The sequence below is a fragment of the Peromyscus leucopus genome, chromosome X, assembly GCF_004664715.2.
Source record: "Peromyscus leucopus breed LL Stock chromosome X, UCI_PerLeu_2.1, whole genome shotgun sequence".
NCBI lineage: Eukaryota > Metazoa > Chordata > Mammalia > Rodentia > Cricetidae > Peromyscus > Peromyscus leucopus.
The window spans coordinates 115,684,715-115,699,525 of NC_051083.1; the positions used below are offsets into that span (position 1 = coordinate 115,684,715).

The following is a 14,811-nucleotide window of genomic DNA, read 5'->3' on the forward strand; positions in this document are numbered from 1 at the left end:
GAATTAAATTATAGATCCAGACATATATCCACACTATAGACACCTGATTTGTGACAAAGAAGCCAAAATTATACAATGGAGTAAAGAAAGCATCTTCAACAAATGGTGCTGGCATAGCTGGATGTCTACATGTAGACAAATGCAAATAGATCTATATCTATCAACATGCAAAAAACTCAAGTCCAAGTAGATCAAAGACCTCAACATAAATCCAGTTACAGTGAACCTGATAGAAGACACAGTAAGAAGTAGCCTTGAACACATTGGCACAGGAGACTACTTCCTTAACAGAACACCAATAGCACAGACACTAAGATGACAATTAATAAACAAGGCCTGGTGAAACTGAAAAGCTTCTATAAGGCAAAGGACACTGTCAGCAGGAGAAAAACGGCAGCCTAGAGAAAAAGATCTTCACCAACCCCATATCTAACAGAGGGCTGACCTGTAAAATATAAAAAAAAAAAACCTAAAGTAACTAGACATCAAAATACCAAATAATCCAATTAAAAAATGGGGTACTGACCCAAATAGAAAATTCTCAACATAGGCATCTCAAATGACTGAAATACACTTAAAGAAATGTTCATCATCCTTAGCCATTGGGGAAATGCAAATCAAAACCACTCTAAGATTCCATCTTACACCTGTCAGAATGGCTAAGATCAAAAACATAAATGACAGCTTATGCTGGAGAGGATGTGGAGCAAGGGGAACTCTCCTCCACTGCTGGTGGGAGTACAAACTTGTACAAGCACTTGGAAAATCAATATGGCGGTTTCTCAGAAAATTGAGAAATCAATCTACCTCAAGACCCAGCTATACCATTCTTGGGCATATACCCAAAGAACACTCCATCCTATCATAATGGCACTCACTCAGCTATGTTCAAAGCAGCTTTATTGGTAATATCCAGAAACTGGAAACAACCTAGATGCCCCTCAGTTGAAGAATAAATGAAGAAAATGTGGTACATTTACACAATGGAGCACTACTCAGCTGTTAAAAACAATGATATCAGGAAATTTGAAGGCAAATACAGAACTAGAAAAAAAAATCATCCTGAATGAGGTAACCCAGACCCAGAAAGACAAATGTGGTATGTGCTCACTCCTAAGTAGATATTAACTGTAAGTAAAAGATAACCATGCTACAATATACAAACCCAGAGAAGCTAGGTAATAAAGAGCACTCAAGAGGAGATGCTCAGATCTCCCTGAAAAGGGGTAATAGAAGAGATTTCCTGGGTGGACTGGGGGTGGGTGGGGATGAAGACTTGAGGAATTGGATTGGGGGTGATTGGAGAGGGAGAGTACTGAAAGATATGATTGGAAAGGAGGGGCTTTTCAGGGTCAGATAGAAACCTAATGCAAGGGAAACTCCAATGAATCTACAAGGATGATCCCAGCTAAGGCTCTTAGCAATAGTGGCCATCTCCTGTGATCAGATTGGTGTTGACTATCCCAATTGTAGTCAGAGAGCCTTCATCCAGTAACTGATGGAAACAAATGCAGAAATCCACAGCCAAATATTAGTCAGAACTCAGGGAATACTGCTGAAGAGAGTGAGGAAGGATTGTAGAAGCCAGAAGGGTCAAGGACATCACAAGAAAATCAACAGAAACAATTGACCTGGCTCATACGAACTTACAGAGTCTGAAGCAATAACCAGGGAGTCTTATGGGATTGACCTAAGCCCTCTACATATATGTGACAGTTGTGTAGCTTGGTCTACTTTTGGAACTCCTAACAGTGGAAGTGTTGTACCTGTTTCATGAAAACCCCAGAGACCACCAAGGAGCCGGTTTCCAATGCAAGCTCATAAGGGTCCTTTAATTCCAGTTCAACTTGGGCCGCCGCATGGCAGATGGAAGGAAATGTGGTGAAGGCCACAAGCCCAGGTGTAGAGGGTTTTTATAGGGAAAAACCACAAGCCAGTAATTGGCAACTTGGGATTGAGGAAAAAGGGCAAGGTGATTTTTTGAAACTATTAGTCTAGACTTCGGGTGTGAAACCACAACCCTTAGAACAGGATTATCTGGACTGCTCAGCAGGATTATCTAGATATCTCCAAGGGCCATAAACCACAGACAGGATCTTGTTACATTTTCCTTTCCTGTATAAACAGCAGACAGGATGTCTGCAGGAAGATACTGCTCTGTATCCGTTCAGGTTATCATGGCATATTCCTAAGCCTGTAAAGTTAAGTCTAGGTCTCCACAGGAGCACAGGTTGTCCGTAAGGCTTTGGCTGGCTCTTAGGAACCTAGTACTCATACTGGATTGCCTTACCCAACCTTAATACAAGGGGAAGTGCATAGTCTAACTGCAACTTGGTAGTCCATGCTTTGGTGATACCCATGAGAGACCTTTACTTTTCTTAAGAAAAAGAGAGGAGTGGACTAAGGGGATGGTGGGTGAAGGGGAAGTGAAAGGAGAGAATGGTAGGAGAGGAAGGAGGGGAAACTGTGGTCAGGGTGTAAAAATCAATAAAATAAATAAATTTAAAAAAAAAAAGAACAGATTCAGCCAACAAGTGACTACTTACCCGGCTGTCCTCACATTTGAGCCTATAGTGTGCCTCCATTTCTTGTATCCTGGGTCAAACTGTTGACAACCTTTTGTCTGAAGACCTAAGAAGTGGCAAAGACAGCTAACATCCTTGTCACTACTTTGTAAATTGTGGTCTCCCCGCATATGGTGTGAACATCCATTAGAAGACAGAGGCCTCGCTCATCCTTCAGGTCTCCATTTAAAATGGAAAGAAAACGCATTCCTTCGCTATAAAGTATTTTTATTTTGAATTGAAAATTAATTTGTTTACACACTATATTCTGATCATAGTTTCCCCTTGCCCATCTCCTCCCAGATCCCCCTACTTTTACACCCATCCAACTCCACACTTTTCTTCTTTCTCTCTTTAAAAAACAAACAAGAGCCTGTATGGTGACTCATTCCTTTAATTTCAGCATTCAGGATGCAGAGCAGGAAGATCTTTGTGAGTTCTAGTACAGCCTGGTCTACATAGTGAGGTCTAGGACAGCCAGAACTAGGGAGATCCTATCTCAAAAAAAAAAAAAAAAGAAAGAAAGAAAGGAAAAAGAAAAAAAGGCAAATAAAACCAACCAGGATTTTAAAAAGAAAAAGTACAAGCATTACACACAAATACAAAACATGTAAAAGAAAAATTGATAAAAACACAAAATCAGAAATCATAACATACAAACAAAAGACCAGTATGATAAAAAAACACGCCAAAGAAAGGACTACCCATAAGTGTGCTTTATATACCCAATGAGACTCCATTAGAGAAAACTAAATGTCCTTTGCATGGAGGGTAAATTGGAGATAGCTTCTTGATTAGGGAAGGGATCATGTTCACTCTCTACTCACAGTGCGGGGCCCCTGTGCATGCTGCGGAGACACTGTGCATGCTGCGCAGACCCTGTGCATGCTGCACAGACCCTGTGGATGCTGCCAGTCTCTGAGTTCCTATGTGTGTCAGTCCCCTGATGTCTGGAGAATACTATCTTCTTGGTATCATCCATGCCCTCTGGCCCTTTGAGTCTTTCTGCCTCCTCTTCTGCACACTTGCCTTAGCCCTGAGGGGAGGGATTTGATGAAGACATCCTGTTTATGATCTACTGTTCTGCAAGTCTCTAATTCTGAGCACATTGTCCAATTGTGGGTCTCTGCATTAGTTCCGATCAACTGCATAATGAAGCAGTTTTTAACTCCTAGGTCTTTCTTGTTCTTTTGTGTGTGGGTGCACTCAGTCACGCACAAGTTGGACTTACTGAAGTATATTAAGTTGAGTAAGATATAATACTTAAATATCATACGGAGTTTGTAGTACAAATTAATGAATGCAGGCTTCAGAAAGGCTATTCTCTGAGAAATTGTGGTATCTGATGTCCAAAGGCAATACCAAGTTACTGAAAAAATAATTTATCATTCAATGAATTTTCTCAGCCTCCAGAATAGATACACACATGTAAAAATTCTGTACAAATGATTAATAGGCCAAGGGGAGGTGGCATACAACTTTACCAGAAATCCCTAGGCAGAGAGGCAGGTGGATCTCTGTGAGTTTGAGGACAGCCTGGCCTACAGAGGGATTTTGTGTCTAGAAACATACATAGAGAAACCGTGTCTAAAGAACAAAAAATGAAAGACTGAATAAATAAATAAATGGATGGGTGGAAAAATAAATAATAGAAATAAAAACATTTCAGCACAGTAACTGTATATCATTATGAATCTCAGCAATTATCGTCTGAAATTCCATCCTAATCAGCCGATAAGTAAGATTTACTGCCATGGATATTTCCCACAGTATTAAGTATTGGGAAGTTTCCAGGCACATAACTAATATATAGTTCCCAGCCCAAAAATTGAGGTTCAAAAAACAGGGCTTAGAGCGTTGTATCCCTCAGCTACAGCCATTGGCATGTGTCAACTTCATAGTACTTTGCTTCTAAATCTCAGAGGACATATTGATTTTATAAAAATTACAAGAAAAAAATACCAAAACTTTTAAAAAAACGCTAGGCTGCTGTACAAAGTGAAAATGAATGAAATGGGAAATATCTTCCCTAACCTAAGGAAAACAGTCCTATGAGGTTCCCTAATTTAAGTCTCAGCTTGGCTGAATGGGGAAAACAAGATACAGTTTTCAAAGTACTCAAAGCTGGGCAATACTTAGGGCAGCCATCTTCTTTGGGGCATTGGGCTTTGGGTGGCATTTTTTTCAGAAAGGAAGGGCGGGAGACAAACGCGCCCAAGAGCTCTCCTGGAGCTCTACTGCCATCAAGAGGATGGAGTTTCAAAAGTCACAGTGCCACTGAGCTTCCTTCCCATGATTCTTAGCCATGGCGGAAGATGGCGATTCCAGACAACCACAACTGTGGGTGCCTTGTTGGGCTTTCTTGACTTCTCCTCAGGCCCCAACATAAACGTGCACCTTAGAAATTTCTCATCAGAACCTGGAGAGTGAGGCGCCTCACCGCCCTAGGACACCAGCCAGTTGATTCATACTGCAAGCTGAGCAAGGCAAAACCCCGCCCCTCCACTTCCTCTTCCTGGACCTCAGCACAGCCTTGCACTAGTAACTGGGCCCTCATCAACAGGGTCTACATTAAGACTCTGAAGGGTAGGGTCCCATGATTCAAGTCTACTACAGAAAACACAAATAGAAAATGGAAGGAGGCCAAGCTCAGCTATTTATGAATTACGCTAACCCTCACCTTCAAAACCGGCTCAAAGCAGCACTGAGGAAGAAGCAGTGTGTGCATGAGTGAGGATGTACAAAACATTTCCCCCATGATGGCAGTGTTGACTCACAGCAAAGAAGGCACCAGGCCCATGCCTCTCTGCTCCCGCCTTTCCAATCTGAAAAAAACTACAGTGCAGAGGAGGCAGAGTCCAGCAACTCTGGCAGCCCTGCCTTCTTCCTGCAAAGGGAGGAAAAGTGATTTACTGAGAGGTAGTTTCCACTTCCATTTTAATTGTATGTCAAAGCCACAGCCAGTGGATCTATACCTTCATCCGAATCCACCATCAAAACAGAAAAGACAAAACTCCAAAGAATGGAAGAAGGAAAGTACGTGGAATTTATGATCTAAGCCAGCAGGAAAGACAGGGAGATCTGAGGTACCCACCCACCTTCCTCAGGCATCATCTATTCTGAAGAAGTCACTGGCCAGTCAATGATCAAGCCTTGAGTTTCTTCTTCTTCTCCCAGCAGCATTCTACTTCCAGTGCTTACTCCTGGTGGATAACTGTCTTGTGGTCTTGAGGTGAAATCTTAGGTTTCAGTTCTAGGTAGAAGAAGAAAATGCTGCCAATCAATCAAATCTAGAAACCAGGTACCCTGCTTCTCTGCCAGATTCACTTCACATTTTCCCTAGACACTATACCCACGTGAGGACCTAGGCAGCAGGACCTGGGTGTCCAGCTGGAGGTTGACTACCTGCCTGTAGTGACTAGCTAGGTCTCAAGATGTAATGCTCCATTGTACTTGGAGTGAAACAAATACTGACAGGACTGTAAATGCCAACCAGATAGTAGACATAAGTCACCCTAAAAATTGCACTGGGAATTTAATCCCAGCACATGGGAGACAGAGGCAGGTGGATCTCTGTGAGTCTGAAGCTAGCCTGGTCTACAAAGTGAGTTCCAGGACAACTAGGACTGTTACACAGAGTAGTCCTGCCTCAAAATAATGATAATAATAATAATAATAGTAATAGATCCATACACACAAAACACTCATTAAAATGATTAATAAAATAATGACAGTGAAATGAATAGAGCTCATTTTTATGTTGTGCCTCCCCGGTACTGGGATTAATCACATGTGTCACCACTGCCAGGCCTGGGCCACAACTAGCCCTGTCAATAGATCTCATCATTAATATCAATTCTTTTGTTACAATTCCATCCTCATAAGTAAGATTTCCTTACATGAAAGTTTCTCACAACATTAAGAATTGGGAAATTCCCAGTAGCATACACTAGGTATACATTAGCACCCCCACCCCCAGTATTAGTAATTAAAACTCAGGGGCCTAGGGCATGCTATGCAAGCAATGAAACTCTCAGCTATTTCCATTGTAGTGCATGGATTAACATAATCTTTTGATTATAAATCGCCCATCATTTTATTGCATAAAACCTACAACAAATTAATGGGACCTAAATTTTAAGAAGACAATAAGTATCTAGAAAGGGTAAAAATCAAGGAAATGGGAAACATTCTCCATAAGAAAAGGAAAACAGTTATATGTTGTATGTTAAATTTGAGTCTCAGTTTGGCAAAATGTGGTCAAAAGGATCCAAAACCCTCTAGTACACAAAGTCAGGGCAGTCATCTTTTCTGAATTGAAGACCCAGACATAAATCCACTCAACTATGGAAACCTGCTTTTTTTATTAAGAAGCCAAAAATACACATGAAAAAAGACAGCATCGTCAACAAATGATTCTTGTCAAATGGTCAGGCTGCCTTTGGAATAATGCACATACATCTATAATTATCAGCCAGTACAAAACACAACTCCAAATGAATCAATAACCTCAACATAACCAAAATACACTAATAAAAGAGAACACGGGGAATTATCTTGACCTCACTGATTGTCTGAACAGAACATCATTAGCAGAGGCACTAAGATAAATGATTAATAAATGGGATGACATCAAACTGAAAAAAATTCCACGTGGCAAATGACACCATCATTTGGACAAAGCAGGAATTGACAGAATGGGTAAAGATTTGGTTATCAACTATACATCCACTGGCCGACTACGATTAAAAAATGTGTAAAGAACTAAAAAAAGAGTGGTCGTTAGCAAATAATCCAATTTAAAACATGGGGTACATTCTAAAGATAGAATTCATGAAAGAAAAAACTCAAATGGCTGAGAGACACTTAAAGAAATGATCAACATGTTAGCCATCAGGGAAATGGAAATCAAAACGATGGTGAGATTTCACCCGACACCAATCAGAATGGTCAATATCAATAAAACAAAGTCTTAATGTAGACCCTGTTGACTGAGGCCTAGTTACTAGTTTAAGGCTGTGCTGAGGTCCAGGAACAGGAAGTGGGGAGGAAGAGTTGTGTACTGCTCAGCTTGCAGTATGAATTTAGTCGCTGGTGGCCTAGGGCAGGAAGGCAGCTCACTCTCCATGTTCTGGTGAGAAAGCTCTATACTCTATGTTTCTATTGGGGCCTGAGAAGACACAGAAAGCCCACGCAGCATCGAAAATTTTAGATTCTTTAATCGCCATATTCCGCCATGGCTAAGAATCATGGGAAAGAAGCTCTGTGGCACTGTGACTTTTGGAACTCCTTCCTCATGAGGGCAGTAGAGCTCCAGGAGGGAGCTTGTGAGTGGTTGTCTCCCGCCCTTCCTCTCTTAAAAAAAAAAAAAAAAGTCACCTAGAGAGGAATGTACCAGAGAAGATGGCTGCCCTCAGTTTTGCCCAGCTCTGAGTACCTTGGAAAGTATTTTACTTTTTGTCTTATTTTACATGTGAAGCCAATCTGAGGCCTAAGTGTAGCCAATGTCATAGGACTCTTTCCTTCTGTTTTAGAGGACATTTCCCATTTCGTTCATTTTCACTCGGTCCAACTGCCTAGTGTTATTTAAAATTTTAGAACTTTTAATTTGTACACACTAAATATGTGCTGTGAGATTTAGAGGGCAAGTAACATGAAGGTAACACATGAAGGGCAATGGTTATGGCTGGGGTATATTTTCATTTCCTCCTCTTTAACTGTTCATTTTTTACCCATCCCAGATTCTTAAGGTTAAGAGCTATCTCTCCCTCTTCTTAGATCTTTTGAAAAGGAGTTGCTGATATTCAACACAGAGTATGAAATATGGTGATGGACTATAGCATGGTCTGTGAAGACAGCCTGGTAATAGAGGAGGGAGTTATATCCTGACTGGTAGCTGCATCTGATCTTTCAGGACCCAAACTTCACACTTCATTTCAGACAAGATCCACCTGTCTTGCAAGATCCAAGAATTTGATGAGCTTGAAAGGCTCAGTGGAAAGAAATACACCCATGTAGTACCAGGAGGGAGAAATATATTAGCCTATGTTAAAGCCAACTGCAAGGATTATTATAATATATAAGGATTATTATGACTATGATTGTAAATATTATTATATACTTATTATCATTGTAAGGATTACTATGTAAGGAGTATTTCTAAGTCTAGAAAAAGGATCACTTGCAAACATATCTGTAGTAACAGAGAATACGGCAAGGCCTGTTAGTACAGATTCCTTCTTCTAGCCCCTGAATTCAGAATTCTCAAACCATTCTTTTCCCTCTTTATGTAGAGTGTCCCTCATTTTTTGACAACAGCATAGTATGAACATAAACTGCTGGGCAGAAATGCACAGATGAATTTTTAAAATCCATCTGGCTAAAGCATGGAACACATTTAATTTCTGGGAAATGAAACCTTTTGCTGAGGTGGATTGCCAGAACTCAGAAGGCTAAAACAAGGAGGGTCATGAGTTACATACATGTTGGACTCAGACAGAGTATATACTATGGGGTAGGTTCCAGGTAGGCCTGGATATAAAGGGAGACTCTTTATAAAATAAATAGAAAGAAAGAAAGAAAAAATGTCTCACACCAACCCCATCCAATGTGAAAATCATTAACAGAACCAAGAGTAAAAAATTCATTCAAGGTCTGAAAAAATTTGACCAAGGTCCATGCCCTTATCTCTTCTTGTTAGATTTTCTTTCTTTTTTTTTTTTTTTAAATTTTTTCTAGACAAGGTTTCTCTGTGTAACAGTCCTAGCTGTGCTGGAATTTACTTTGTAGACCAGGCTGGCCTGGAACTCACCAAGATCATCTTGCCTCTGCGACCCAAGTGCTGGGATTAAAGGTGTGTGCACCACCACCAGGCCTTGCTTGATATTTTAGGCAGGACACTGTTGGTTAGAAGGTTCCCCTTGCTCTGAGGCATCCTAAGCACTACAGGCTCTTTTGCTCCCATGGAACAGGGCTGTGCATATACTCCAACAGAAGCCTTGAAGGACTCAAGGGTCATAGTGCAGTGACATAAATAAAGGAAAGCCTGCTGACTCCGGTTTCAGGTGAGCAGCAGGACACAAGGGTCCCAAAGACTGAACTAACGTCCTATTGTTCTGTCCAGGATGGAGGCCCATCCCTAACATCGGATGTCGCTATGTACAGGCAGCTGTTGCTCCTCTCTAGACTCACTGTGCAGCACTGATGAGAAACGCATTATATTGATTGAGAGACCAGTACACCCCAGTGCTGAGGTCCAGGAAGAGGAAGTGGAGGGGCTGAGTTTTGTACTGCCTAGCTTGCAATATGAATCTACTAGCTGGTGTCCTAGAGCAGGAAGGCACCTCCCTCTCCAGGTTTTGATGATTAAATTCCACAGACCTCATTTCTGTTGGGGCCGAGGAATAAGTCAAGGAAGACCAAGAAGGCATCCACAGTTGCTCTAGTTTTTGCAATCGCCATCTTCCGCCATGGCTAAGAATCATGGGAAGGAAGCTCAGTGGCCCTGTGACTTTTGAAACTCCATCCTCTTGATGGCAGTAGAGCTCCAGGAGGGAGCTTGTGAGTGCTTCGCTCCCGCCCTTCCTTTCTGAAAAAAAAACGCCACTCAGAGAGAAATGCGCCAGAGAAGATGGCTGCCCTCAGTTTTGCCCAGCTTTGAGTACCTTGGAAAAGTACTTTTCATTTCCTCCTCTTTAACTGTTCATTTTTTACCCATCCCAGATTCTTAAGGTTTCCTTAAAAGTCTGGCAATGTTTATTTGTCATAATTTACACACAATAAAGACCTGTTATCAGAGTTATAACAAAGTTCCCTGATGCTGACCCATGCAGAGCAGTGGATTTTCAAGAGAAGTGGGACTCTTGTCCTCCCCAGGCTTCTAAGTTTCTTTGATCTTACATTTACAAGTAGCTGAGTTCTCTGTGTCAGTTCAGATGCTTCCTTTGGTTACTGTGATGGGGAAATACTTAGAACCTCTTGCTGGAAAGGCAAAGTGCTCCCACTGCACATGCCAGGATTTCAGTTTGTTCTGAAGATGTCTCAAGCCTTCCCAAGTATTAGACAGTGGGCCTGCTAGAGATCTTAGAGCAGGCTAGTCCTGAAGTCCTGAGTTGGATCTCTAGGATGCAAACAATGGAAGGAGTGGCCTCAGTGTTGCACTTGTCCTCTGATCCACCTTAGGATGTGGTGTCAGCCCCACCCCAAACACACACACACACACACACACACACACACACACACACACACACACACACACAATAAATGTGTGCAGACAAACAGGACCTTAAAAACAGACAAGGATCAGGACAGGAGGACTCTATCTTCCAGCTAGGAGAGGCCCGGAAGAGCACTGATTAGGCTGCTAGTCTGAGAGATGGTGTAGGATATGTATCAGTTTTAGGTCAGTGTGGAAATTCTGGGAGAATCTTTCCATTGAAAGAGGACGGGGAGAGAGGGAGAGAGATAGACGGAAAGAGAAGAGTTGAGGGCCAAAGAAAAATATCACAACCAGTGTAAAAATTTTTTAAAAAGTATTGAAATGAAAGCAAAAAATATGAGTAAAAATTTCAGAAAATGTCTAGGAAGTTTTTTCATGTAGGTGAGTAAAAATTGAAAAAAGTATCTGTGAAAATTTTTCTCTAAGGTCAGAGTCCATGAAGGACTCAAGACTCCTAGTGCAGTAACAGCAGAGGAAAGCCTGCTAACTCTTGTTTCAGGCCGAGCAGCTGGACCCAAGTGTCCCAAGACTGCACTAGGGAGTGACTGGTCTTCTGGTTCTGTCCAGGATGGAGGCCTGTCCAGATTTATGGTGTCACCATGTGCAGGCAACTGTTGGTCCTCTCTGGGCGCCTCATTATCCACCTTTGATGAGAAAGCACCCTATTGATGGAGAGACCAGTGCACAGCTGTGCTGAGGTCCAGGAAGAGGAAGTGCAGGGGCGGGGTTTTGTGCTGCTCAACTCGCAATATGAATCTAGTAGCTGGTGTCCTAGGGCAGGAAGGCGCCTTACTCTCCATGTTTTGATGAGAAAGCTGTACAGTCCATGTTTCTATTTGGGTCTGAGAAGACACAGGAACCCCAAGCAAGCATCCACAGTTGTAGTTTCTGTAATCGCCACCTTCCTCTATGGCTAAGAATCATGGGAAGGAAGCTCAGTGGCGCTGTGACTTTTGAAACTGCAACCTCATGATGGCAGTAGAGCTTCAGGTAGGCTCTTATGAGTCCCCTCTCCCGCCCTTTCTGGCTGAAAAAAAAAACGCCACTCAGAGACAAAGACCCCAAAGAAGATGGATGGCTGTCTTTGAGTTTTGCCTAGTCCTCTGATAGGGGAAGAAAAAAATGGTAGGAGGCTTAAGAAGTTTGGCCTTTTATGAATCCCCTGGCCCTCACCTTCAAAATGGTTATAAGCAGCATTGATGAAGAAGTCTATGCACATGGGATAGTATCTATGAAAGTTTTTCCGCATTAATGGCAGTGTTGTCCCAGAGCCTGGAATGCTCAGTGCCCCTTATTTACCTCTTCCCTGCCTTTCCAGTCTGAAAATAACTCCAGTACAGAGGTGGTTCCCTGTTTGGAAGATGCTGCACTCCTAGAATTTAGCTTCTATTTTTTATTTTATATCAATGTCATATGTAATGGGATCTGGACCTGCATTGGAACTCTTAGTACCAAAAGGCAAAAACAAACAAACAAGTCATTAAGTAGATATATAGGTCAGTGGATAAATTAATAGGTGTCAAACACAACTCAAGCAAGAAGGAAAGAGAAATGACCGTGAGTTTGGAGGCACCCACCTTCCTCTTTTATCTTCTCTTTTGAAGAAGTCAGTGTCCGGTCAGTGGTGAAATCTTGCCCTTGTCCTGGTCTGCACATAGCCGCATTCTCCTGCCAGTGCTTTCTCAGCGTGGCTGACTGTCTTCTGGTCTTGAGTGGCAGATCTCAGCATCTAGTTCTAGGTAGGAAAAAAAAAATGCTGTCACCTCAGTGCTTAAAGGAAAGCAAATCTAATTGTTACCTAGATTCACACTGCAACTTCCTTGGGTACTGGGCTCCACTGGAGATCTAGACAATAGATCTGGAAAACAGGTCTTGTGTGTCCAGTGAAGAGCTGACCTTAGTGGCACTGTAAAGAGTGTCCAGATACTTTGCACACCAAATGCTATATAAATCCCTACATGGAAAGATGTATCACTGATGTTCTCTCAGGGTCTCATCATGTCACACTGGAATAAGGCAGAACCATTTTTCCCCTTTAGTGGCCTATCACTGTTTCCTATATCTTCACAGTATACACGTTGTTTTGATACTGTATTGTCTACCATACTTTTAGTCATATACTTTCCCTTGGCAAGAAAGACATGGAACGTTGAGGAGATTGCCCTACATAATGTGCTGCAGGGTACCTTTGGCTAGACTGTGAGAGTCTGCCACCAAACAATGGACCCTCACGTACTATTGTATTTCTCGACTTGCGATTGAGGTCACTGACCTGTCTACATGCCCTTGAAGTATATAACATACTTCTTTGACTAATGACACTTTGATTTTTTTTTTCAGAGCTGAGGACCGAACCCAGGGCCTTGCGCTTGCTAGGCAAGCTCTCTACCGCTGAGCTAAATCCCCAACCCTGACACTTTGATATTAAGTGTGGAAATCTAGATGCTGTGTATTGGTTATTTTAAGATCATTTTGGATCCTTGGTCTCTCAAAATTCCATATGAACTTTGGGATCAGGCATTCTATTTCTGCACAATGGTCATTAAGTTAATGATGAGGTCTGTCTTAACAGTGCAGATCTCTTCAGGCAGTATGGCCAACTTAACTGTGTTTAACTTTCCCCCCCACGAACACGGAATGTATCCCTTAGTTGTGTAGGTCACCTCCCAATCTTTTGGTAATATTTGATCATTTTCAATTTACTACCCTCTCATCATCTCTTTAGTTAAGTATTACCCTAAGCATATTATTCACACCAATGTTATTTAAAAAAAAACACTTGATTTTGTTCTTTCCCCTCTCTTTCTTTCCTTGGACAGGCTAACACCATGTGTCCAAGGCTAGTCTCAAACTCACAGTCCTCCCCTCCCCCAGCCCGAGCTCCTTGGTCCTCATCTTTGTTATGCATGCAATACAGCTAGAAGGCAGAATTCTTCTTCTTTTTTCGAGACAGGGTTTCTCTGTGTAACAAGGCATACTTCCTCAATCTTCTTCTCAGGCCCTCCAAGCAACAACTGGATGCTCCAGAGATCTGCTCCTGCCTCCTGCCTTGGCACTGGCCTGGCCTTGCTGTTTCCCCACCGCTATCATGAGCTATCCAATCTGTGTACTAAACTGACTATGAATTCCAATTGGAGAGATCACTGGTCTTCTCGCAGGGTTTCATGTCACACTGGGGCATGGGCACAAGCATTTTCCCAATTTAGTGGCCTATCACTATTTCTATTTCCCATAGCTTAACTGTAGTCACGTTATTGTTTTTATACTTCATTGTTTATTGTACTTTCAGCCTTATACTTTCCCCTAGCAGCTAAGACATGGAACTTTGAGAGGAGCTTGGGCTGCATCGTGTGTTCCAGGCTAGCTTGGGCTAGTTTGTGAGATGCTGAATTTTAGTAAGATGACATTACTTAAAATCCTGCCAGCTCCATACTATAAGGAGTAGGAGAAAGGCATCCTCAGCAAGAGTCTGCATTTTCTGTGGTTCTTTTCTGTCATGCGCCAGATAGAAGGACCTGAAACCCCAACCCACGACTTTTCTGCTTTTTTTAAGTACCTGCAGGTCCTCCATTGGCCCCTCACTCTTCATTTTTAACAGCAACGAAGCACTGGTGCCCAAGTTTCTCCTCTTGCTTTAGGGGAAAGGCACTGGGCCCCAAACTCCAACCCAGGCATATCCTACCAGGAATTCTTTCCCCATTGCTAGCACTCATGGGAATGGAGGTGTAGTGGGGCTTGCTGTGTGTGCTGTCACTATCCCTGCACGATGGCAACAGTGCTCCACATACGGCCACAGGGCCACCCGGGACCGCTTTGCTCCTGTCCGCCAAGCCTAAAAATTATAGTAGTAGTAATAATAATAATAATAATAATAATAATAATAATAATCAGGACCTAAAGACAAAGACCCAAGAACTTGGATGGTTAGCATTTTGTTAACTTGAGAAGTAAGTTTCCACTGAATCTTGTCCATTCCGACCTGTTTTACTTCCCTTGGAGTTACTTGTGCTTCAAGGACTAAACTTGGTG

General features: G+C 42.2%; 2 long non-coding RNA genes across 22 annotated transcripts in view; one reads left to right on the top strand and one right to left on the bottom strand.

Moving 5' to 3' along the window:
* The window catches only part of LOC114710170, a 103,335-nt gene that overhangs the window by 71,350 nt on the left and 17,174 nt on the right, over positions 1–14,811 (top strand). The gene's annotated exons all lie outside the window — the stretch shown is intronic.
* LOC114710169 overlaps positions 1–14,811 on the bottom strand; it is an 85,236-nt gene that overhangs the window by 52,915 nt on the left and 17,510 nt on the right. For 18 of the 21 annotated variants that reach the window (XR_005089934.1, XR_005089932.1, XR_005089926.1 and 15 more), the window contains 2 exons: positions 12,360–12,517; positions 5,663–5,817 (listed from right to left, as the gene is read on the bottom strand). This is a non-coding gene — a long non-coding RNA (uncharacterized LOC114710169). Of the gene's footprint in view, positions 1–2,546; positions 2,632–5,658; positions 5,818–12,359; positions 12,518–14,811 lie in introns of all 21 variants that reach the window. The other 3 variants (XR_005089940.1, XR_005089931.1, XR_005089938.1) reach the window with 2 other exon arrangements.